We start from the raw sequence: 24,137 nt of genomic DNA, 5'->3' as shown, positions 1-24,137 counted from the left end.
GTAATTCTACTTCCCAAATAACAAAATTCTTCTACCTCCATAATCTTTTCCCCTCCTATTTTCACATTCAGTGGTCCATCTTTGTTATTTCTACTACATTTCATTACTTTCGTTTTTCCTTGTTTATTTTCATGAGATAGTTCTTGCAAAGGACTTCATCTATGCCGTTCACTGTTTCTTCTAAATCCTTTTTACTCTCGGCTAGAATTACTATATCATCAGCAAACCGTAGCATCTTTATCTTTGCACCTTGTACTGTTACTCCGAATCTAAATTGTTCCTTAACATCATCAACCGCCAGTTCCATGTAAAGATTAAAAAGTAACGGAGGCAGGGAACATCCTTGTCGGACTCCCTGTCTTATTATGGCTTCTTTCTTATGTTCTTCAATTGTTACTGTTGCTGTTTGGTTCCTGTACATGTTAGCAATTGTTCTTCTATTTCTGTATTTGAACCCTAATTTTTTTTAAAATGCTGAACATTTTATTCCAGTCTACCTTATCGAATGCCTTTTCTAGATCTATAAACGCCAAGTATGTCGGTTTGTTTTTCTTTAATCTTCCTTCTACTATTAATCCGAGGCCTAAAATTGTTTCCCTTGTCCCTATACTTTTCCTGAAACCAAATTGGTCTTCTCCTAACACTTCCTCCACTCTCCTCTCAATTCTTCTGTATAAAATTCTAGTTAAGATTTTTGGTGCATGACTAGTTAAACTAATTGTTCTGTATTCTTCACATTTATCTGCCCCTGCTTTCTTTGGTATCATGACTATAACACTTTTTTTGAAGTCTGACGGAAATTCCCCTTTTTCATAAATATTACACACCAGTTTGTATAATCTCTCAATCGCTTCCTCACCTGCAGTGCGCAGTAATTATACAGGTATTCCGTTATAATATATTATTCCGTTTTTTTTTTTTATTTCTTAATTATCAGAAATATTTAATTCTCTATTCAGTGAAAAATTGACAATTTGATTAATATTTTTTTTTTTGCATATTAGCATCTTTTTTTACTTTCATAGCTATAGCAACATGCTGTTATAACGGGTAAGTATATAGATAATTAAAAAAGAAGGTTCTTTAACTTTTGTATCTTAAGGAGACTTTTTTTAAAGTTAACCTAAAAAATAGATAAAAATAAAATGTAAATCTCTAAAAAATATTTTTTATTCCATTGTTCTCCCGTTCAAAATTTTTTTTGTATGATATACGTACGTATGATAGCCTGTATTTGGTCTTTAAATTTGGTAGACAGGTACTATTTCCGAGGGGAAAGAGTGTAATAAATTTTTTTTTAAATTATAAAAAGGGGTGTTTGATCGAAATAAAATTTCAAATCATTACTGGGGGCCTTCAGCAAAAAAAAAACGTTTCTTACAAAAGTTGAACTTTTTTTAATCGGGATCACAAATTACAAAAAAAAATAAGTATTTAATATTCACCCTTCTCCCCAAAAAATGACTGTCCCACCGTACTAAAGGGCATTTGTAGGTGTGTGCGTCCCTCTTAGTTGAGAACATGGTTGTATGATTGAACATACTGCCCGTCAAAAAATCATAAGATTTATTTTTTTTATAATATTTATATTTACTCTTTACATAGAACTAGCAGTTAATGATGTTAAAGAACAATTTAGATTCGGAGTAACAGTACAAGGTGAAAAGATAAAGATGCTACGATTTTCTGATGATATAGTAATTCTAGCCGAAAGTTAAAAGAATTTACAAGAAACAACGAACGGCATGGATGAAGTCCTACGCAAGAATTACCGCATGAAAATAAACAAGAACAAAACGAAAGTAATGAAATGTAGTAGAAATAACGAAGATGGACCACTGAATGTGAAAATAGGAGGAGAAAAATTTTGGAGGTAGAAGAATTTTGTTATTTGGGAAATAGAATTACTAAAGATGGACGAAGCAGGAGCGGTATAAAACGCCGAATAGCACAAGCGAAACGAGCCTTCAGTAAGAAATATAATTTGTTTACTTCAAAAATTAATTTAAAGGTCAGGAAAAGATTTTTGAAAGTATATGTTTGGAGTGTCGCTTTATATGGAAGTGAAACTTGGACGATCGGATTATCTGAGAAAAAAAGATTAGAAGCTTTTGAAATGCAGTGCTATAAGAGAATGTTAAAAATCAGATGGGTGAATAAAGTGACAAATGAAGACGTGTTGCGGCAAATAAATGAAGAAAGAAGCGTTTGGAAACATATAGTTAAAAGAAGAGACAGACTTATAGGCCACATACTAAGGCATCCTGGAATAGTCGCTTTAATATTGGTGGGACAGGTAAAAGGAAAAAATTGTGTAGACAGGCAACGTTTAGAATATGTAAAACAAATTGTTAGGGATGAAGGATCTAGGGGGTATACCGAAATGAAAAGACTAACACTTGATATGGAATCTTGGAGAGCTGCATCAAACCAATCAAATGATTGAAGACAAAAAAAAAAATTAAAACGGCATAATTTATTAAATGCTATCAACAATAAAATTATTCCAATTGAGATCGTGTCCAGTTATTTAATTTTATTCGAGAGGAGAAATTGTTTTTGACGTGAAACGTCTTTTAAAATCACACCAAAACATTTCATTTGTACCGTCCGATAAAAATCGTAGATTAAGTTGCGTACAATGTGAATTTTTGTGGTGTTGAATCGATCGTCTAAGAACGACCTTCATTCAATAACTCTTTTGCGTTAATTCAGGTCATATGTATAATGTTGTTTATGCCGATAATCTAACAACAAATTTAAAACATTCGCAAGATTTTTACGCGTCCGACCTTGGGAATAAAATCATTTCGCTACAAATTGGTGACACATGTTTCGCTCGATTTGATAATAAAACTTTGCACGGTTAATAGATGTTTAACCCTTATTTTTTAACATTCGCGGCCGGTTTTTATATATTCAAAAAATAATTTTTCATAGCAAGCCGTTTGAAATGAAAGAAAATAAGTTAAAACAATGGAAATTTTTTTTATGTCAGGGTTGCCAACTTGAATTGTCTGAAATAGTTAAAGTTTATTGTATTAAATATTTTTCTGCTCTTTAATCGTTAAACGAATCTCGTAAAATATTTACAAATCGTATGAATTTAAATGAGACTTAATCCATTGCCGTATTGTATACTTACACTCAAACAAAAATCAAGAATTTTGTGTATATATATATATATATATATATATATATATATATAATTAAAATAAAATCCTTAGCGATTTAAATAAGTAATTAATAAAAATAAAACAAATTGTTTAATTGGATATTTAATTACACGTAAAAAACTGCATTTGAGAAGATCAAATTAACTTGTATACAACAAATTACTGGCATGATGCCAGTTTTAACAAATTTAAACTTACAAAAATAAAATTAAAAAAAAAACGAATATGCTATTTTTGTCTTCCATATGTACAAAAATAAACGTTTTCAAAAATGAATAGAGGGTAATGTACAAAATTAACTCTACTTCTTATTTATTTATAATTTGTTTATATTTGAATAATTATAAAATCTTTCATTTCTTTAAGAAATCGTAGTTTTATTTTGACGTATTTTAATTCTATTTAACTCCACGTGCATCTTATTTGTTAGAAATATATTCTGTCTGAATACATTGTAAATTGTATTATACGTAAAATCAAAGTTTTACTCTAAATATTTATTTCGTGAAATCATTCACGATATACACAAAATTTGTGTATTAAAAAAAAACCCCGAAGTAAATTTTTTCCTTATTACATTTTTATTTATGAAACAAAAACATGCCAAATATTTATTTCACTAAACTGGAAAATTAGTTATGTTCAAAGATCTGTTTAAAAATCTAATCGTAGGATAAAATATAAATCACCAATATACGTGTGTAAAATATAAAAAAAATATTTATAAATATCAAAAAAGGAAGCATTTTTAACCACCAAGAATAAAAGATTTACATTTTTAAAAAATGATATAAAAAACAGTTGTTTTAGGCAGTTACAATGAAAAACTTATAATTTAGTTTAAAAATATTTAATTTTCAATTCAAACTGCTCACCATGACGTAACGTAGATCTCAATGGCGTTTATGGATTCAGAAAAGGCATTTGATAACGTAGGCTGGAATAAAATGTTCAGTATTTTAAAAAAATTAGGGCTCAGGTATAGAGATAGAAGAACAATTGCTAACATTTGCAGGAACAGCAACAGTAATAATTGAAGAACATAACAGAGAAGCCGTAATAAGAAAGGGAGTCCGACAAGGATGTTCCCTATCTCCGTTACTTTTTAATCTTTACATGGAACTAGCAGTTAATGATGTTAAAGAACAATTTAGATTCGGAGTAACAGTACAAGGTAAAAAGATAAAGATGCTACGATTTGCTGATGATATAGTAATTCTAGCTGAGAGTAAAAAGGATTTAGAAGGAACAATGAACGGCATAGATGAAGTCCTTTGCAAGAACTATCTCATGAAAATAAACAAGGAAAAACGAAAGTAATGAAATGTGGTAGAAATAACGAAGATGGACCACTGAATGTAAAAAACAGGAAGAGAAAAGATTATGGAGGTAGAAGAAGTTTGTTATTTGGGAAATAGAATATGGACAAAACAGGAGCGATATAGAATGCCGAATATAGACGTATATGTTTGGATAGCTTTATATGGAAGTGAAACTTGGACGATCGGAGTGCCTGAGAAGAAAAGATTAGAAGCTTTTAAAATGCGGTGCTGTAGGAGAATGTTAAAAATCAGATGGGTGGATAAAATGACAAATGAAGAGGTATTGCGGCAAATAGATGAAGAAAGATGCATTTGGAAAAATACAGTTAGAAGAAGAGACAGACTTATAGGCCACATACTAAGGCATCCTGGAATATTCACTTTGATATTGGATAGACATGTAGATGGGAAAATTCCAGCGTTCAAGTCCTGGTAAAGGCAGTTACTTTTATACGGATTCGAATACTAGCTCATGGACAAAAAGTAACAAATAAAATTTTAAACATTTGTTTTCTGTTGACATTATTTACATCAATCTTGTTATAATTAAATTCTCTACAATTTATGTTTAAAAAATGTATTATTTATTGGCAATTTAACAACGTTATTGTAAGTCAAACGTAAAACAATGTGTTTTTTGACCCTATTTTTGGCGTTTTACACGGGATATCTTAGAAACTAAGAGAGATACAGTTCTGGGACCTATTTTTTTCGATTTCCCAGCTCAAAAATCGTAAGAAACAATTGAATTTTCCCCTTAATTAACCTTCCCATTTCAGAAAGCCTTAATTTACCCGGAGGAATTGAAACTCGGGCGAAATCTTTCACCCTCTATAACTCGGTAACGAAGCGTTTTCGGACCTATGTTTATATGAACTTTTTTCTTATTTTTAGCCTCTAGAATGAGTTGTCAAAGTATTGATTGCCTTATCCTCCTGAATTACCCTGTATATATTTCACTTATATTTGGAACTGATGTAAACAAGCGGCTTATTAATTAATTATTTATTACATGGATCTGTCCTTCAGCTAATTTTAGCTGAAAGACGCCTTAGCTTTACACATACCATTCATTATTAATTCTACGTGTTTATATTAATAAAAATCTTAATAAATATTCTCTTAACTTGCTAAAAATAAATTGTTAGTTAATGTTTAGGAATTGAAATTTTATTTTTTAATTATGAAAGATATGATCAAACAATGAAGATAAATTTCTCAGCGCTTCATTGAAAGATGAAAAAGTTTGCTCTATTTAATTATTTGCTCCCATCTAAGCCGCGTCATAAATTTTCAATTTTTTTACAGTTGAAAAGTAAAACTAATAATGAAATCTATTTACGAAATCTGATTTGGACACTACATGACTGCCCGTTCCATGTAAAGATTAAAAAGTAACGGGGATAGGGAACATCCTTGTCGGACTCCCTTTCTTATTACCGCTTGTTTCTTATGTTCTTCAATTATTACTGTTGCTAATATATTTTAATCCAGCATATACACATTCTCTACTAGTCTGCAACACGGCTGCTAGGTAAATTTTACAAACCCTCCCGGTAGTGGTGAACGCGTCTTCGCAAATCAGTTGATTTCGAAGTCGAGAGTAATCGTAGTGGGCAGTGTTATTTTTATACGGATTTGAATACTAGATCGTGGATACCGGTGTTCTTTGGTGATTGGGTTTCAATTAACTACACATCTCAACCCACCGGGTTGGTCTAGTCGTGAACGCGTCTTCCCAAAACAGTTGATTTGGAAGTCAAGAGTTCCAGCGTTCAAGTCCTTGTAAAGCCAGTTATTTTTACACGGATTTGAATACTAGATCGTGGATACCGGTGTTCTTTTGTTGGTTGGGTTTCAATTAACCACACCATCTCAGGAATGGTCGAACTGAGACTGTACAAGATTACGCTTCATTTACACTCATACATATCATGTTTGAAGTAATACCTGATGGTGATTCCCGGAGGCTAAAAAGGAAAAAAAGGTAAAATTTCATCTGGAGTTCCTGGGTTCGAATCCCGATCAGGCATGGCATTTTCATACGTTACATTGTCATCCATCTCTTTCTCCGAAGCAATACCTAACGGTAATTTTGGAGGTTTTTACACTTACACTCATACATACCATCCCCTGAAGTAATACCGGACGGTGATTCCCGAAGGCTAAACAGGAAAACAAAGGTAAAATTTCATCCGGTGGTCCCGGGTTCGAATCCCGGTTTGGCATGGCATTTTCATATGCTACATTGTCATCCTTCCATCCAAACTGTGAAGCTATACATAACGGGGGTCCCGGAAGTTAAACAAAAAAAAGATAAAATTTACAACCTTCCTTTTTTCTAGTCCCATATTACCTGTGAATTTAGTGGAGTAATGAAGCAGGTAACATATTTATATTTTTAAGAACAGTTTAAATAAAATATAACGTAACAATTATAATAATTAAAATATAAACAGTTTTTTTGTCGTTTTTATAAAATGAAATATATTTTCTGTTGTCTTAGAATGGTTTTACATGTATATATAAATATAGAATTTCTTCACTGAAACCGGTTTCTTTAGTAAAAAGAAAAACCTAACTTTATTATAATTTAAACCTTTTTTTTCAAGGTTATATCAATTGTAATAGATTTTATTATTTATGGAACAATAAAATTTTTATTTTTATTATTTTACTCTTTTTAAACGTAAAAAGGAAAAAAATATAACTTTTGCGTGACAGTAAACATAAATTTCGTTTTAGTATGGTTCGTACAAGTAAAATAACTTAAAGTAAAAAAAAAGAATCGTTGGAGATTAGCTTATGTTGAAGTGTATAGTACGTCTGTCTCACTTCGGGTGTATTCGTTAATATTCGTCTACTCTTCAATCGTATTATTGTGCGTAGATGGGTGGGAGAGAATATTTCTCCATGTGTTGATATCAGCTGTTCGTTACAAAGCTTAACGTACTGTTCTTTAGTTTTAGTTTGTAATCGTTCTTCGTCAAGCACAGTTGTTATTGTAAAATTAGTATATTATTTTGTTACTTTTTTTAAAATATAAAAATATATTTATTACAATAAATAGGTGCTTGAGAATTTATTTTCTTTAAAATATTTTTGTGTTTTTTCGTTTATTTTATTTTAATATTTTTTAAAGTATATTAAATAACAATAAAGTTTATTTTTTATTATATATATTATTATGATAACTGTTAAAGTTATTGTTATTTGATAAAATATTATTTTGTTTCATTACTTAAAAGTAATTTTGTACTAGTGTTACTGCTGTATTTTTTGGTCCAATTTGTGATACAGGTAATTAATTTTTTTATTTTATTTATTTATTTATTTTTATTTTTTATTTAAGAGAAGTTAAATACATACATGTTAAAAAAGGGGATTTTTAACATTTAATGGTATTGAATTACTTATAGCAGAATTGTTTTTTAATATTTAAAGGGCTGTATTTTTAATAATTTTTAAAATTCTCGTAAGGTTTTAATATTTAAAAGGCTACATTTACATCCGTTTAAAAATCTATCGTCTTGTCTTTTTAAATTTATTGATTCCATTCTTCTAGTCGATAGAAATGTTTTTTTTTTTTAAAGCACAAGCACATCGTATTTTTACGATCATACGGTGATCCCAAAATTCATACAAAAAAAATCATTCCTCGAATTGTATTCTTCATTTCTTAAACTTATAAGTTTTTTTTTATCTTAAAATTGAAGATTTTTTTTGTTAATTTTATTTTAAAATATTATATATGGATGAAATTTAGAAATTTCATGTACGTATTATATGAATTCAGTAATGATTTTGGTGCCATAAAATAACGTTTTCAGTAAAACACAGAAATATTTCAAGTTACCTTTTAATTTTATACGCTGCGGCAGATAAAGTAGGAAAGTTAACCATCTTGCTGTACGGGCAACTATGATACCGTATTTTTTTTATTTTTTATTTCAGTCTGACTGGTTTGATGCAAGATCTAGTGCCAGTCGTTTCATTTCGGTGTACCCCCTACATTTTACATCCCTAACAATTTATTTTACATATTCCAAACGTTGCCTGCCTGCCTGCACAATTTTTCCTTTCTACCTGTCCCTCTAATATCAAAGCGACTATTCGAGGATGCCTTAATATGGGACTATAAGTCTGTCTCTTCTTTTAACTATATTTTTCCAAATATTTTTCTTTTCTTCTTAGGTACTCCGATCGTCTCAGTTCCATATAAAGATTAATTGTAGAGGAGAATGTCCTCTACATTTTTTGTTTGAAAAACTTTTCTCTAAAATGCATAGATTCAGAGAAAAACGCATTTAAAAACTTTTAGACTTTTCAAAAATCTATGGGAGGGGGATGTTATAAATCTGGAATTAAGCTTCCCTCATCACCCCTAACGCATGGACAAAAGATCAATCGGTAGGTAAGGATTTTCAAATTCAGCCTATTTTGATGACAAATTGCCTGTACTATAATAATCATTACGAATACACGTTAAATAAGAATATATATAAAAGAACTATTTCAACTAGAGTTAGTTCACATGTTTTCTCATAGATATCGTAGATTATAAAATCATAAAAAAATAATATTTTTAGTTATAAAGAGAAATAAAATATTCATTACATTATGTGCCGTAACGCACAGTCGTAAAGTACAATACGGCAACAATATGGCCCGTACAGCACAAGAGTTAGAGTTTCTTACACTTCAGCACTGTTCTGGAATTACGCATACTATGACAACTACACAGCAACTCCCTATTACGGAACAAATATCCGCCGTATCGAAGCGTACGTGTAATTTTATGATTAATTATAAGGACCTAAACGAACCTGTCCGGAAAAAAAAGAAAAAAAAAAGATACTTTTGTCAGCGCTTTGACTGAAAATTCAGTCAGTCTTTCCAATTTTTTTTTCGTAAATTTGGTTATTCATAATTATCTATTTTATAAATCTTGAACAGTTCTTCTACTCGATAAACAGTAAATACGATTGCAATCGACGGTTGTTTAATCATATGAACCGTAATATTAACAGTCGAACTGTGATTTGTCGATTCCAAGAATTCATGAATACGAGTAAAACTATTTATACAATGTAAAATTGTGTAACCAACACTTCCTGAATTTAATAACTTAAATTTTTCTCGGTTGTACGTTAGTCGTGAATCAAGTGTCCTTTTTTTATTAGTATTAAGACCAGTGAATTATTTTAAATTATACCTAACGTAAATGCTTTATTTGTCCAATCATTTTCATTATAAGCTTTTATTTAACTTGCTTTAGTTATAATCAAATCTAACAACTGCTATATCTTTTGATCTATCGTATGAAAATTAATGAAATTTGGTACACGTATGTAATTTCGATGACAATACAATGCTACAGTGTCGGCATTTTGATGTGACCCACCCCCACGCGCTACCCCTACGCTAAATTCATGCATTGAGTTGAAAATTTTCATTTCTCATGAACTATCGTATGAAAATGATTGAAATTTGTTACACGTATGTGACTTCGATGTGTAAAAATAAATATTTTTACTTTTTAGTCTTAATAAACAAACAAACAATAATATTCAGATATAAATATTATTAAGAATATTTTTTTGGACGTAAAAAAGTAAAAAAATAAAAAAAAAATTACAAAAATATATTTGATTCAATATAAAAAATTATTTAAAAAAAAAAGTTTTTTTTTTAACTAATATTAATATTAATAAAAAAAGGAAACAAATTAGAAAAACCCTCTAAAAAGTAAAAAAATAAAATAAAAATTAAATCAAATTGAGAATTTTAAACAAAGAAATATAATATATTAATAAATATAAAAATGCACTGAAAAGTAAAAAATAAATTATATAAATATCTAATAAATAAACAATAAATAATTGTAATAATTTTTAAATTTTAAAACTAAAAGTAATGAAAATATTTAGTTAAATAAAAGCGTGGCGCAGTTTTTATAATTTTTACGTAATATTTTCTCGCATAATTCAAAAACGATTAGCCGTAGGATATTGAAATTTTGGATTTAGAACTGTTGTAACATCTAATTGTGCACCTCCCATTTTGATTGCAAACGACTGAACCAGACTTGTCTAATTATTTAATGAATTCATAATTACGATTACAGTTATAATGATAATTAATAATTTTTCAGATTACCGTCAAAATGTAATAGCTTTGTGCAAGATTTCTAAATTTAATTTTTATTTTTAATCTTGTTAATCCTTAAAAGTCATCTCGGTGCAAATTTGAACCAACAAAGAATTAAAATAAAGTATATACAGATAAATAAAGTATATACATATACTAAAAAACCTCATTAACCAAAAAATATATTTTAACATACAGCAAATGTCTATAAATACTTATTCGAAAAGATTGTTATAAAGTCTGCGCAAAGCTTTTATCTATCTTATCAATAAGCAATACAGACCAACGCAGGTATCAGTTTTAGTGCTGGTGGTCCACGTAAAAGTAGCCTTGCCCAATCGTCTACGGCATTGATTCTCAAACATTTTCGCCAACCGCGAGAATAAAATATTTTCTAACGCCCCTCCTCCCCCCCCAAAAAAAATTTAAACTTATGTGTTACGAATAATAATTGTAGTTGCTATTTTTAAGATATGCACTAAAAAAAAAAACAGTTGCAATTATTGTTTTTAAATGTGGCATATATTTATGAGTTGGAACTTTGAAATATCAGGAAAACATAATTTTTGCGTTGTTTTTTTCGTCAGCCATCGCTTTCCTGGAACGTCTAAACGCTCTCAATTTTCTCTGGGCCTTCTTTCGCCCTTCTTGAAGGCCTCCAACACCAATAAGGGGGTGTTATCCTCTACTTTGAGAAGTGATGGTCTACACATTAATCTGTGTAAGATCGATATTAAGAACTATACATGTAAAAATTTTCAGAGTATGTTGAAAGTGGTTCCCATTAAAATCTTAACGCTTTTGTATGTAAGGTGTGCCTATGTCCTGTGCGCGAACTTTTCATGTTAATCCGTATCATGTTATCCGTATTTTGGTTGGGCTACTTTTTTGTGACCCGTCCTGTACTTTAGATATTATTTAATCATTTAAAAATAATGATTTTAACGTTATTATATTAATAATTAAATACAAATCCGCGAGAAATAACAAAAAAAAAAAAAAATATTGTCCGGATGCATAACAGAAAAGACATATATTGTTTTAGATGGACCAGTTTAAATTACCCAGTTCTTAGGGTTCTTTTTGTTTTCTTATCGTATCTTCCTTTTATTTTTCTATTTATTCTTTGATTTACAAGGAATTTTATCGTATTTTTCTGGCTTAGTTTGGTCGATATAATCTCCTGTTTCTGATTTAGGTATTTTTAATGTAATCATGTTTTTTTTTTAGGTCAAAGTAAAAACCGCATTTAAAATCTCTTGAACTTTTAACAGTTAGGTTACAGTTTCCTTTCTCATTATATAAATTATTACGGTCTAGGAAGGTAAACAATTGTTTAAATTGATTATCGATTTCCGATATCGATATCTCGGTTAAGAAAATTGTTAACTTATACTCTGCTCGAATGAGTTTAAGTATAACACCGTAACAGATTGATTTAAAATAAAGAATACTCTTCTTTCTTTTTTTTTTCTGCTTGCATTACATTCATGGATAAACGAGTTTGTAATTTATTATTATAATAATGTTTTTATGCTAGGATAGCACAAGATACGGTAGATTAATTTCATTAAAACTGGTCATAAGTGGTTTGTTTTTCTAGTGGTTGATTTATTTTACTATTACGAAGTCCTTTTTGTTATAAAATTGTATTGGTTGATCTAAATAGCGTGGTTTCACCCTCCTCCCTCCATTCTTTTAAACTAACATATCGAAGATGGCATACTATAGTAACGGGTTGTTTTTTTAATCGACGAACGAACAGTTCGTTATTGAATTCATTCTATCAATAATAGCTCCGTATATATAACTTGTTACCGAATTATATTTTTTGTTATTAATAAAATGTTAATCTCTTTTTATTATGAACAAAATGGTATCTCAATCGGTTGATTAATATATACCATTTAGTGTCTGTTTTATGTTAAACTTAAATTTAGTACGAAGTGAATGTCTCGTTTTTATTTCAATCCGATACACACTAAAAGTGATTCGTTGACAATGAAGACGGACTAATTTAAATGTAGAGTTGGCCAAATGAAGAAACTAAGTTTTTTTCATTGGAGACTTTCAATTTTATTAAAAAAAAAAAAAAAATACGATCATAGCTCTCCCATTTAACTCTTCGGTAGCTCAGAGGAACTTCATCCAAAGTCTGTAATGTTTCATGTTAAACCAACGGCCGTGCGCCCCGACACAGTCCTACACGATTTTTTTCTTAAAGTAAAATAGCTTTTTTTTTTGGGGAACGATGTTATATTATTCATACAGGGTGATTCAAAGAAACGGGAAATTTTGAAAGTTGTGTTGGTAGCCGTGGGCGATTGGTAACACTTGATAAGTGGCGCCAGCCTCTCTAACCTAACCTGCCATTTAATTGTCATGGATCCTTGGACTGGTGCGCAACGTGCATTTGCTATCAAAGCGTTTTACAAAAACAATGACAGTGTGGAGCGCGTAGAGAATTTCGCCGTCATTTTAATCTGGGACGGCACGACCGTGTTCCATCAGCATATGCAATTGAAACATAGATATCTAATTTTGAGGAAACCGATTCGACAATGAAAAAGAAACCTCCGGGCCGTGAGCGAACCGTCCGTACACCACAGAATGTTCAAGCTGTACAAGATGCTGCCACACGAAGTCCACATCGGTCAATCCGTCGTCTCTCAGCATCTTTACAATCGCGTAGTTCAAGTGTTCGAAGAATTTTAGTGAAGAACTTGATATTCCATCCATACAAGTTGTAGATCGTCCAGGGATTGAAACCGAACGATGCAGTTGTGCGAGCGCAATTCTGTAATGTAATACCTAAGAAGATAAACGATAACGAAGAGTTTGTTCACGAACTGTGGATGTCAGACGAAGCGCATTTCCACCTCGGTGGATTTGTTAACGAGCAAAATTTCAGATACCGGGCACAAGAAAAGCCTACGCAGCTACACCAGCGTCCGTTGCACAGCCAGAAAGTGACCGTGTGGTGTGCTATGTCATCTTACGGTGTTGTAGGCCGTTATTTTTTTGAGGATGACAACGGTCTTGCGATTACAGTGACGTCGGCTCGTTGTCAATCCGTCGTCTCTCAGCATCTTTACAATCGCGTAGTTTAAGCGTTCGAAGAATGTTAGTGAAGGACTTGATATTCCATCCATACAAGTTGTAGATCGTCCAGGGATTGAAACCGAACGATGCAGTTGTGCGAGCACAATTCTGTAATGTAATACTTCAGAAGATAAACGATAACGAAGAGTTTGTTCACGAACTGTGGATGTCGGACGAAGCGCATTTCTACCTTAATGGATTTGTTAACGAGCAAAATTTCAGATACCGGGCACAAGAAAAGCCTACGCAGCTACACCAGCGTCCGTTGCACAGCCAGAAAGTGACCGTGTGGTGTGCTATGTCATCTTACGCTGTTATAGGCCGTTATTTTTTTGAGGATGACAACGGTCTTGCGATTACAGTGACGTCGGCTCGTTACGTCGGCTCGTTACGTAGCCGTGCTTGAAACCTTTATTGTGGAACAACAAAAGAGATTTCCACCGATTCTTAACACATCCTGGTTTCAACAAGACGGTGCAACTTCACATACCGCACGAATATCGATGGCAGCTGTACGCCGATTGTTTGGACAACGTGTCATATCACGAAACGGTGACATTAGATGGCCTCCCAGATCGCCTGATCTCTCAGGTTGCGATTACTTTTTGTGGGGTCACCTTAAAAGCAAAGTGTTCCACAGTAGACCTGCTACAACGGAAGAACTGAAAGCAAAGATTCGAGAAGCGATTGCGGAAATTCCAGTCGAGATGTTACGTCAAACCGTGAACAGTTTAACGAAGAGACTTCGTGAGTGTTTACTTAGAAGAGGAGGTCACCTGCAAGATGTCATCTTTAAAAAATATACTTAAATGTATGTATCCTAAAATGACAACATTTGTACGATTACATGAAATAAAATTCATTTTCTAAAAAAAATTTTTCATTAACGTTATTTAATTTTTTTAATTTCCCGTTTCTTTGAATCACTCTGTATAAGCTTAACTCGTCGTTCAACTTTTTGATTGCGGCCCACCCATTGGAGTCCCTTGTAGATCATAAGAGCATCCCGACTTTCCCTTTTGGATAGCTGAAATGCCCCTCCTCAAGATGGCTGTACAAAATAACCTTTCTTTTCTTTTCCTGTTTAGCCTCCGGGAATTACCGTTCAGGTATTACTTCAGACGATGATATGTACGAATGTAAATGAAGTGTAGTCTTGTACAGTCTCAGTTCGACCATTCTAGAGATGTGTGGTTAATTAAAACCCAACCACCAAAGAATACCGGTATCCACGTTCAAGTATTCAAATTCGTATAAAATTAACTGCCTTTACTAGGACTTGAACGCTGGAACTCTCGACTTCCAAAGTAGCTGATTTGGGAAGATGCGTTCACCACTACACCAACCCACTGGGTTTGTACAAAATAACCTAACCATACATAACTTAGTAACCTCTTTTAATTAAATTGACATATTATATACAACTTATTAATAACATAACCTTATTGTTATCGAAACGCCTCGGGTAACAAATGTTGTTAAGCGAATAAAAATATGTTTTTTGTATAATATTACGTAGGAATTACATGATTTTCGTATGTTCTTCACCCAAGAATATTATAATAATTATACGATAAAAATGAAAACCTTTGATTTGTGAAACTTGTTAGTATGTCGTTTGAATCGTTATCTGTAAGAGTATACAGTTATACATGGTGTAGATATCATGAAAATATGGTATTTATTAAATCACCTTCAGTTTACCATACGTTGGCCAAGGTATATTTAATAATCTACCTGTTCGAGTTGGTCAGACAAAAATCTTTCTTTCCTCGGAGACTTGTTGAATATGACATGGCCTTTTTAAGATTCATCCTTAGACTATAGAGTTCGCCAGTCATCCGTAGTTCCTTGTAGTTCTGGTATTTGTAAAAAACTATTATCGTTTACGAATACTTCCTATTCCAGCTTTCTTAAATACCTCCTCGAGGAAGGCTGAGAAGAGCATAGGTGATAAAATGTCGCCTTGTGGTACACCTTTTTGTTCATTAATCTCTATGTTCGTTGATACAAATGTTATCTTTCCTTCGTATATCAATTTGTAGCAAGTTTGTGTAGACTGTGTTTATGGTTATATAATCTGAATAAATAAATACTATATATATATATATATATATATATATATATATATATATAAATATTAAAAAGTGAGACTTTTAAAATGTTATTACATATGTTTTTTCGATCTTTTGTTCACAGGTGCGTTGAGTCGAGTTATTGTTTCAGTTTATTGTTATAGTTCATACACTTTTGGTAAGTTATATGTAATTATTTTCATAAATCTGTGCGTGCGCGCTCTTTATTTATTTATTTTTTTAAATCGCTTGTCTATCGTATTTAAATTATTAATGTAGCGTCATGTAAAGAATTTAAAAGTAGAATTAAGCGTTAGGTCTTTGTGGTTGTTTCTTTCTTACTCCTTTATCTTATTAGTTTTATTTTTTTAATTGCTACATTGTATTTAGTGCAGTTAGAAGTTTATCTACAATTCTTTTAAATACAAGATTTTTTTTTGAAAAATTTTGATAAAGATAGAATTACGAAAGAAGCCGTAATAAGAAAGGGATGCTCCCTATAAGACAAGGATGCTCCTTATCCCCGTTAATTTTTAATCTTTACATGGAACTAGCAGTTAATGATGTTAAAGAACAATTTAGATTCGGAGTAACAGTACAAGGTGAAAATATAAAGATGCTACGATTTGCTGATGATATAGTAATTCTAGCCGAAGAAACAATGAACGGCATGGATGAAGTCCTACGCAACATCTACCGCATGAAAATAAACAAGAACAAAACAAAAGTAATTAAATGTAGTAGAAATAACAAAGATGGACCGCTGAATGTGAAAATAGGAGGAGAAAAGATCTCTCTCTCTCTCTCTCTCTCTCTCTCTCTCTCTCTCTCTCTCTCTCTCTCTCTCTCTCTCTCTCTCTCTCTCTCTCTCTCTCTCTCTCTCTCTCTCTCTCTCTCTCTCTCTCTCTCTCTCTCTCTCTCTCTCTCTCTCTCTCTCTCTCTCTCTCTCTCTCTCTCTCTCTCTCTCTCTCTCTCTCTCTCTCTCTCTCTCTCTCTCTGTGTGTGTGTGTGTGTGTGTGTGTGTGTGTGTGTGTGTGTGTGTGTGTGTATATATAAAATTGAAAAATACAGAATCCTTTTTAATTTTCCCGTTTTTCAGTTAACTATAAACCGCAAATTCGTGTAATTCTTCTTTTCTGCGAATCTGTTAGTCTTCCAGGCAAAAAATACACTTAACCTGTGGATCTGTAATTTAGAAAGTTTTTATATCTGTAAAAAACGGAGTACTATTGCCGTGTCAAGATCGTGAACATTTTTAATGGTTTACGATAACAACCGGAGTATTTTCAAACAAATATATAAATGATTTTTAATTTAAAAATACACCGTACAATACTAGTCATGCAGGAACAAATAGTTATACCACATTCTTTTCAAAATTAAGTGTTTGCAAAGTATTACTCCAGCATATTTTGTAACAAAGTTCCAATTATTTTAACGTTCAAATAATAAATAGTAATCTAATCAAAGAAATAAATGAACGGGTGAATACAATATATACAGGCTGTTTTTTTAGTCCCGTTACCCAATTGTTAATGTCTGGTAATTTTTTTCTAAGAAAGGGAAATTTTTTTTTGTGACACGAAGTTGGTAGCGTTGTTCAACCGGTATAGATACGGCAGTGTGAGTCATTCTCCTTGAGTTGTGTAAACTTTTGTGCCGTTTCCCGTCGTGTTACGAACAGAATGTCTTTTATCATAGAACAACGAGTTTTCAGTCTTGAACAATATTTTGCTACGAAATCGTACGCGAGTGTAAAAGAATCATTTCAATTTAAATTTGTTGGTGTTCCTCCGCCAGAAAAAAAGTCAATTTGTAGGCTAGCAAACATATTTCAAGAGACAGGTAGACCGAATCGCTTGATAGATGGCGTTTTAGAGAATGTGAAAACAAGATCGCTCAATTCTCCACGGAAAAGTTTACGAAAACTTTCCACGCTAGTCGGTTTGTCATATTCGAGTGTTCAGAAAGGTGCTAAAAAATTGAAATTGTATCCGTATCGCGTACGATTAGTCCAAGAGCTTCAGCCTCCAGATTTAAACAACGGAATCGAATTTTTAAACACGGTATTCTTTAGCGATGAAGCTTGGATTCATCTCGACGGTTATGTGAACAGTCAAAACTGTCGAATTTGGGCGTTTGAAAATCCTAACGCTTTACAAGACAAACCTTTGCATCCTGAAAAAATTGGTGTGTGGTGTGCGATATCTCGTCATCGTATAGTCGGACCCATATTCTTCGAACAGACAGTAAATGGTGAAGTATACAGGAATATTGTGCGCCAATTTGTGTCCCTCCTGGAACCTCAAGAACGGTATTGCCGGTTTCAACAAGACGGCGCTACATGCCACACGTCTCGAGAAACCGTGGATTTTCTGCAAGAGTTCATTGACGATTGAATAATAACCAAGGGCTTACGGCCTCCAAGGTCCCCAGACCTCACATCTCCTGACTATTTTTTGTGTATATTAAGTCCGAGGCCTTCAAAAACAATCATCACACTATCGATGAACTTAAAGTCAATATTACAGACTTAATCACGAATATTTCCAATGCAATTCTTAAAAAGATTTCTGCTAATTTGCTTAAAAGATTCAGCGCGTGTATAACCGCTAGGGGTGGACATTGTGAGCATATTCTTTAACAATTATGTAAGTAATAGTTTTTTATTACATCTCTTTTGTAAATAACAAATACATTTTTTTAATCCACCTAAATTTCCCTTTCTCAAATTACATTTAAAATTGGGTAACAGGACTAAAAAATCACTCTGTATTTTAAATTACCAAATTGAAATACTAATATAATCCACACAAATAACAATAAATTTAACATATTATAATGAATAGCATACAACAAAATAAATTAATACTTAACATTAAAAAATCTACGCATATAAAACTGAATGTTCAAATGAATGCTATGGCAATATAAATTCGTAATAGCTTTCAGCTGTTGTTATCTTTATGAGTATTTCTTGTTATCTTATCATACGCTATCTTGCAATGTATTTTTTTTTTTAAATTTTCAGATGATGAATTTACTGTGTTTTATTTTATTTGATTTCAATTTAAATTTAAATAATTTTGCATTCTGGCTCTATATATTATTTCTTTTAACTTGTTTTATTCAACTTAAGTTTTCAAACTTTTTTTTTTTAATTAGTTCTTATATTAATCATCCTATTATAATGATATGAACTTGCGGCTAGCGTTCAAGGTTTCTTTTACTAGCTGCGTCAAGGTTAAATATGTTGAATAAAATTGTCTATGTAAACTTTAATTGACAATAAAAAATAAAAATCTCCCTTGCCGATAATCAACTTTTTTATTATATCTTTACCACTTGCAATGTTTGAAATTATATGTTTTTTTTTTTTTTTACAAAAAAGATGTCTTCACTTTACTATTTCTCTTTCGGTTATCGAAAAAAATTAACTTTAAATCTGCGACGGTGTACGCCGATGTATATTCTTTTAGATTTGATCTTCACTTTCAAACGTCAACGGTTTCCACTCGCGGTATATAAATGATAATAAATAAGTTACAAAGTTATATGCTTCAATTTACTGGTCGTTTCCACTTGGAACCAACCGGGTTGGTCTAATGGTGAACTCGTCATCGCAAATCAGCTAATTTCGAAGGAAAATTGAGGAACAGGAAAGGGGTTAAATAAATGTAATTAAAATTAACAATTTAGATTCGGAGTAACAGTACAAGGTGAAAAGATAGATGCTACGATTTGCTGATGATATAGTAATTCTGGCCGAGAGTAAAAAGGATTTAGAAGAAACAATGAACGGCATAGATGAAGTCCTACGCAAGAACTATCGCGTGAAAATAAACAAGAACAAAACAAAAGTAATGAAATGTAGTAGAAATAACAAAGATGGACCGCTGAATGTGAAAACAGGAGGAGAAAAGGTTATGGAGGTAGAAGAATTTTGTTATTTGGGAGGTAGAATTACTAAAGATGGACGAAGCAGGAGCGATATAAAATGCCGAATAGCACAAGCTAAACGAGCCTTCAGTAAGAAATATAATTTGTTTACATCAAAAATTAATTTAAATGTCAGGAAAAGATTTTTGAAAGTGTATGTATGGTGTGTCGCTTTATATGGAAGTGAAACTTGGACGATCGGAGTATCTGAGAAGAAAAGATTAGAAGCTTTTGAAATGCGGTGCTATAGGAGAATGTTAAAAATCAGACGGGTGGATAAAGTGACAAACAAAGAGGTATTGCGGCAAATAGATGAAGAAACAAGTATTTGGAAAAATATAGTTAAAAGAAGAGACAGACTTATAGGTAGGCCACATACTAAGGCATCCTGGAATAGTCGCTTTAATATTGGAAGGACAGGTAGAAGGAAAAAATTGTGTAGGCAGGCCACGTTTGGAATATGTAAAACAAATTTTTAGGGATTTAGGATGTAGAGGGTATACTGAAATGAAACGACTAGCACTAGATACGGAATCTTGGAGAGCTGCATCAAACCAGTCAAATGACTGAAGACAAAAAAAAAATTAAAATTAAATATAATAATATTAAATTGAATTTAAAGTAAATAAATAACTTAATTAAAATAGATTTAAAAAAATTAGTATACGTAAAGCAAATAATTGAAGATGTCAGATGCAAAAAAAATTGGTTGAGTTTATAAGCGTAGGTAAAGAATGGAAATGAAGTCATTCATTACACCTGTCAAATAACTAATATTAATACATTGTGTGCGCGCGCAGAGCGACAGTATGAGTTTGTGAGTGCTCCAGAAGAATGTCGTTAAATTTTAAACCTGTATTTCTCTGTTTAAAATAATGGAAAAAGTTCATAATAAATATGCGTCCCGAAAAGGCTTTGTTTTTTAATTAGGAATAACAAAGAATTATACGATGATTTCTGCTTAGCGGCAAAACGAACCTATACCGAAATTCATCGAAAATCAACTGGAATCGAAAATCGCGGTAGAAGGAAGAAAGGGAAATAGGGAAAAATCGAAAAAGGGAAGAAGTGGGAAATGGAAAAATGGCGAATAGGAAATGGAAAGGGAAAAGAGAAAAAACATGAAAGCGGGTGGGGAAAGGGAAAAGGGAAATAAGGGAAAGAGAAACGGGAGAAGGAAAGGGAAACGGGAAGGGAGAGCGAAGCGGGCCGTGACCATCTGATCGTGACGGGAAGCGCAACTAAACCATAGGGCACCGGCGAAGCCGTGATGGGGATGCTAGAATTTGGGATTGTAATAAATTTTTTGTTTATCTTTATTGGACTTCGATATTGACCTATTTAATTCGATCATATAATGGATTGGTCTAACAAATATTGTTCAATTTTCTTATCTTCCTTTTTTTTGTATTCCTGTATTTAAGTTTAGGGCAGCAATTCATTATTTATCTATGTTCCTTCAGTATTTTTTCATAAAAACTTTTATTTACCGTTTTATCAGGATTTAATGAAAATAAATATAATACTGTTGTTATTTATAAAAAATGAAGTTTGATATTAAAAAAGCATTGCGAGTGAAGCTACATCATATTGTGGGCGAAGTCGCGACGGGCTACGCTAGTATACATATATATATATATATTTTTTTTTTTTAACTTTTTTTAATTTCAATTTAAATATATTCATTTATTACTAATTATTTACCTCTGATTGTAAAAATTGTTTAATTAAAATTAAAAGTACATAAAATTTTATTTTACTAATAACTTTTGATTTATTTTGTTTTTTTTATTTTTTTTTTTATTGTTATTATTTATTGTAAAATCGTTTTACAATCACAGGCGATTAATTATTAATAAATCAATTTATTTAAATAAAAAAAGAAAGGAGGTAAATTCTGATTCGATCGATGTATCTTCTCTTGTAAAATCCAAATATTGGATTAATTAAAATTTTATTTGACTATAACTCTGGAACCAATGAAAATAAGTACCACTTGTGATATATCGTTGAAAAGCTCTCAATAATACTGCAGATAAGAAAAAGACTTAAATCCATTTTTTTTTTTTTGGATTTTGGGCTTTATACATTTTTGGTTCAGTCGATTGGAATCAAAAGGGATGGTGCACAATTAGATGTTACAACAATTCTAAATCCAAAATTTCAACAATCTACGGATAATCTTTTTTGTGTTATGCGAGATACGTACGTACAGATGTCACGCCGAAACTAGTCAAAATAGATATTTCCGTTGAAATATAAAAATACTTCATTTATTTCGTAAAATGATGTAAAAAATTACGTTGTCTCTTAAAGCAATCTATTTTTCGTTATTGTTTTGAAGTTGTAATATTTTCTAATAAAGGATATTTTTAAACGGTGTAGTTTTTTTTTATTTTCTATTCAAACGTTAAATTATAAAAAAAAAAAAAAAAAAAAAAAAAAAAAAAAATGCGTAAAAGTTAAAAGAGAGTATAATACAGGCTGTCCCATATAAAATGCAACCCAACCTTATATTGGTAGGTATTGAAATAATAAAAAGGCATGTGTAAATGTAAATGTAATTTTTATTATTACCATCCATTACCTTACATTTAGAGTAAATGTTAGAAGTGGCCGCCATCTTCTTGAATACAAGCTTCAATTCTTTCTACAGCGTTTCTTGCAACTTTTTTCAAAGTTTGTGGCTGGATATTTAATACAGCTTGTTCAATATTGACTTTCAATTGTTCAAGTGTTCGTGGTTTGTTGCTGTAGACTTTTTCTTTGAGGTAACCCCGTAGGAAAAAAACACGATTACCAAATAATTCCTCGACGAAATCAGAAGTTGAACCTATGTAATGCGATGTCGCACCTTCACGTTGTAGCCGGCAGTGTCTTTCTACCTCTTGCAAGAGTGCGATGAACCGAAATGAAATATCCTGATATCGTTCTGCATTAATGGTATACTGGAAAAAAATAGGACCGATTATTTTCTTCCGCGATATCGCGCACCAAACGTACAACTTCTGCGGGTGTAATTGTTTTTCGTGATAAACGTGGGGATTTTCAGCGCTCCAAATTCTACTGTTTAGGCTGTTTAAGTAGCCATCCGAATGAAACCTTGCTTCATCTGTGAAAAATAACGAATCCATAACGTCAATTCCCTCACGCAGAAATCGACGGAACCGTTGACAATATTGTAGCCGTTTTTTTTGTCGGGCTCAAGAAGTCGATGAACCGTTTGAATGCGATAAGGTTGTAATTGTAATCGTTTGGTCGCCCGATGAACATTCGATTTAGACAAATTAATTTCAGCAGACAAACGTCTGATCGATTTATTAGGCAAGGCGAGTAATCGGTCTTTGATTTCAGCGACTGTATCTGTATTCAACACCGACGCAGATCTATTGTGTTCCTTGTTATTAACAGAACCGGTTTCTCTTAATTTTGCGACTAACCTTAATACTGATGTTTTGTTAGGAGCCGGTTTGTCTGGGTAATTATGGCGAAACAAATCTTGCACTGCAACCGCTGATTTCGTACTGAAGTACGACTCGACAATGAAAACACGTTCATCTAGCGAAAACACCATCTTGTCTCTCTAGCAATACACTGAACGTTATGATTGCATTGTTGTTACTATCGGTAGTGTTCTACTGCGTCGCCGCGATGTTCAGATGTTGGACGAGTCCATTTCAGTAACGAGTAGGGTAGTAAGCTTGACTTTTGAAACTTCATGGATGAGTGATTGATGGGTTGCGTTTTATATGGGATATTTTGTATTTTAGTTTATTTTTTAATTATCTTTAAGTCTACCATAGTCAAGATTGGAGTTTTTATTTTAATTTTTTTAATTTATACCGATTTCATAAACGAGAAATTTGTATATTACTAGCTGAAAAATGGGATTTTTTTTTCTTTTTCGTGATGTATTTTTCTTTTAAGTCAGTTTTAGTTTTTTTTTTGTTGTAATTACTGTAATTTAAAAGCTGTTTAATTAATTGTTATGTAATTTAATTAAAATAAAAGTTGACAATTGAGTGGCTTTTAAAAAATATGTTTTTTTTTAGTAGATAATTAAGTGGGTGCTTGTGTGTTTGCTATTTGAATAATGATATAAAATGTTCGTTTAAACAGATTATTTTTTTAAATTTTTTTTACTTTAATCTTTCTAATAAAATAAAATTGGCAAATTAAATTTATTAAATTGGCTTATTTAACGAATAAATAAATAAATTTTGCGTTCGGGGTCAGTCGTCTGTTATTTTTAGTGTTTAGATGAATTTTGTTCTGTTCGAATGCCAAATAAAATTTCTTTTCTTTATTATTGGATATGTTTGTTAGATAGATTTGTTAATACAAACAAGGTTTTGTATTCGTTAAGGTCAGGG

At 31.7% G+C, this 24,137-nt stretch overlaps 1 protein-coding gene across 2 annotated transcripts in view; it reads left to right on the top strand.

The window, feature by feature from the left end:
* Nucleotides 1–24,137, top strand: part of mrj (DnaJ heat shock protein family (Hsp40) member B6 mrj) — a 290,448-nt gene that overhangs the window by 70,808 nt on the left and 195,503 nt on the right. Inside the window, exon 1 of one of the 2 annotated variants that reach the window (XM_075381836.1) lies at nucleotides 7,548–7,798. The exons of the other annotated variant lie outside the window; for it this stretch is intronic. The gene's annotated coding sequence lies outside the window, so the exon portion shown is untranslated. Of the gene's footprint in view, nucleotides 1–7,547; nucleotides 7,799–24,137 lie in introns of those variants that run through there. 2 annotated transcript variants of the gene reach the window in all.

Source organism: Lycorma delicatula, chromosome 13, assembly GCF_047948215.1.
Source record: "Lycorma delicatula isolate Av1 chromosome 13, ASM4794821v1, whole genome shotgun sequence".
Lineage (NCBI taxonomy): Eukaryota > Metazoa > Arthropoda > Insecta > Hemiptera > Fulgoridae > Lycorma > Lycorma delicatula.
Note: the sequence above shows the minus strand (reverse complement) of the source record. Positions and strands in the feature narration are given on the sequence as shown.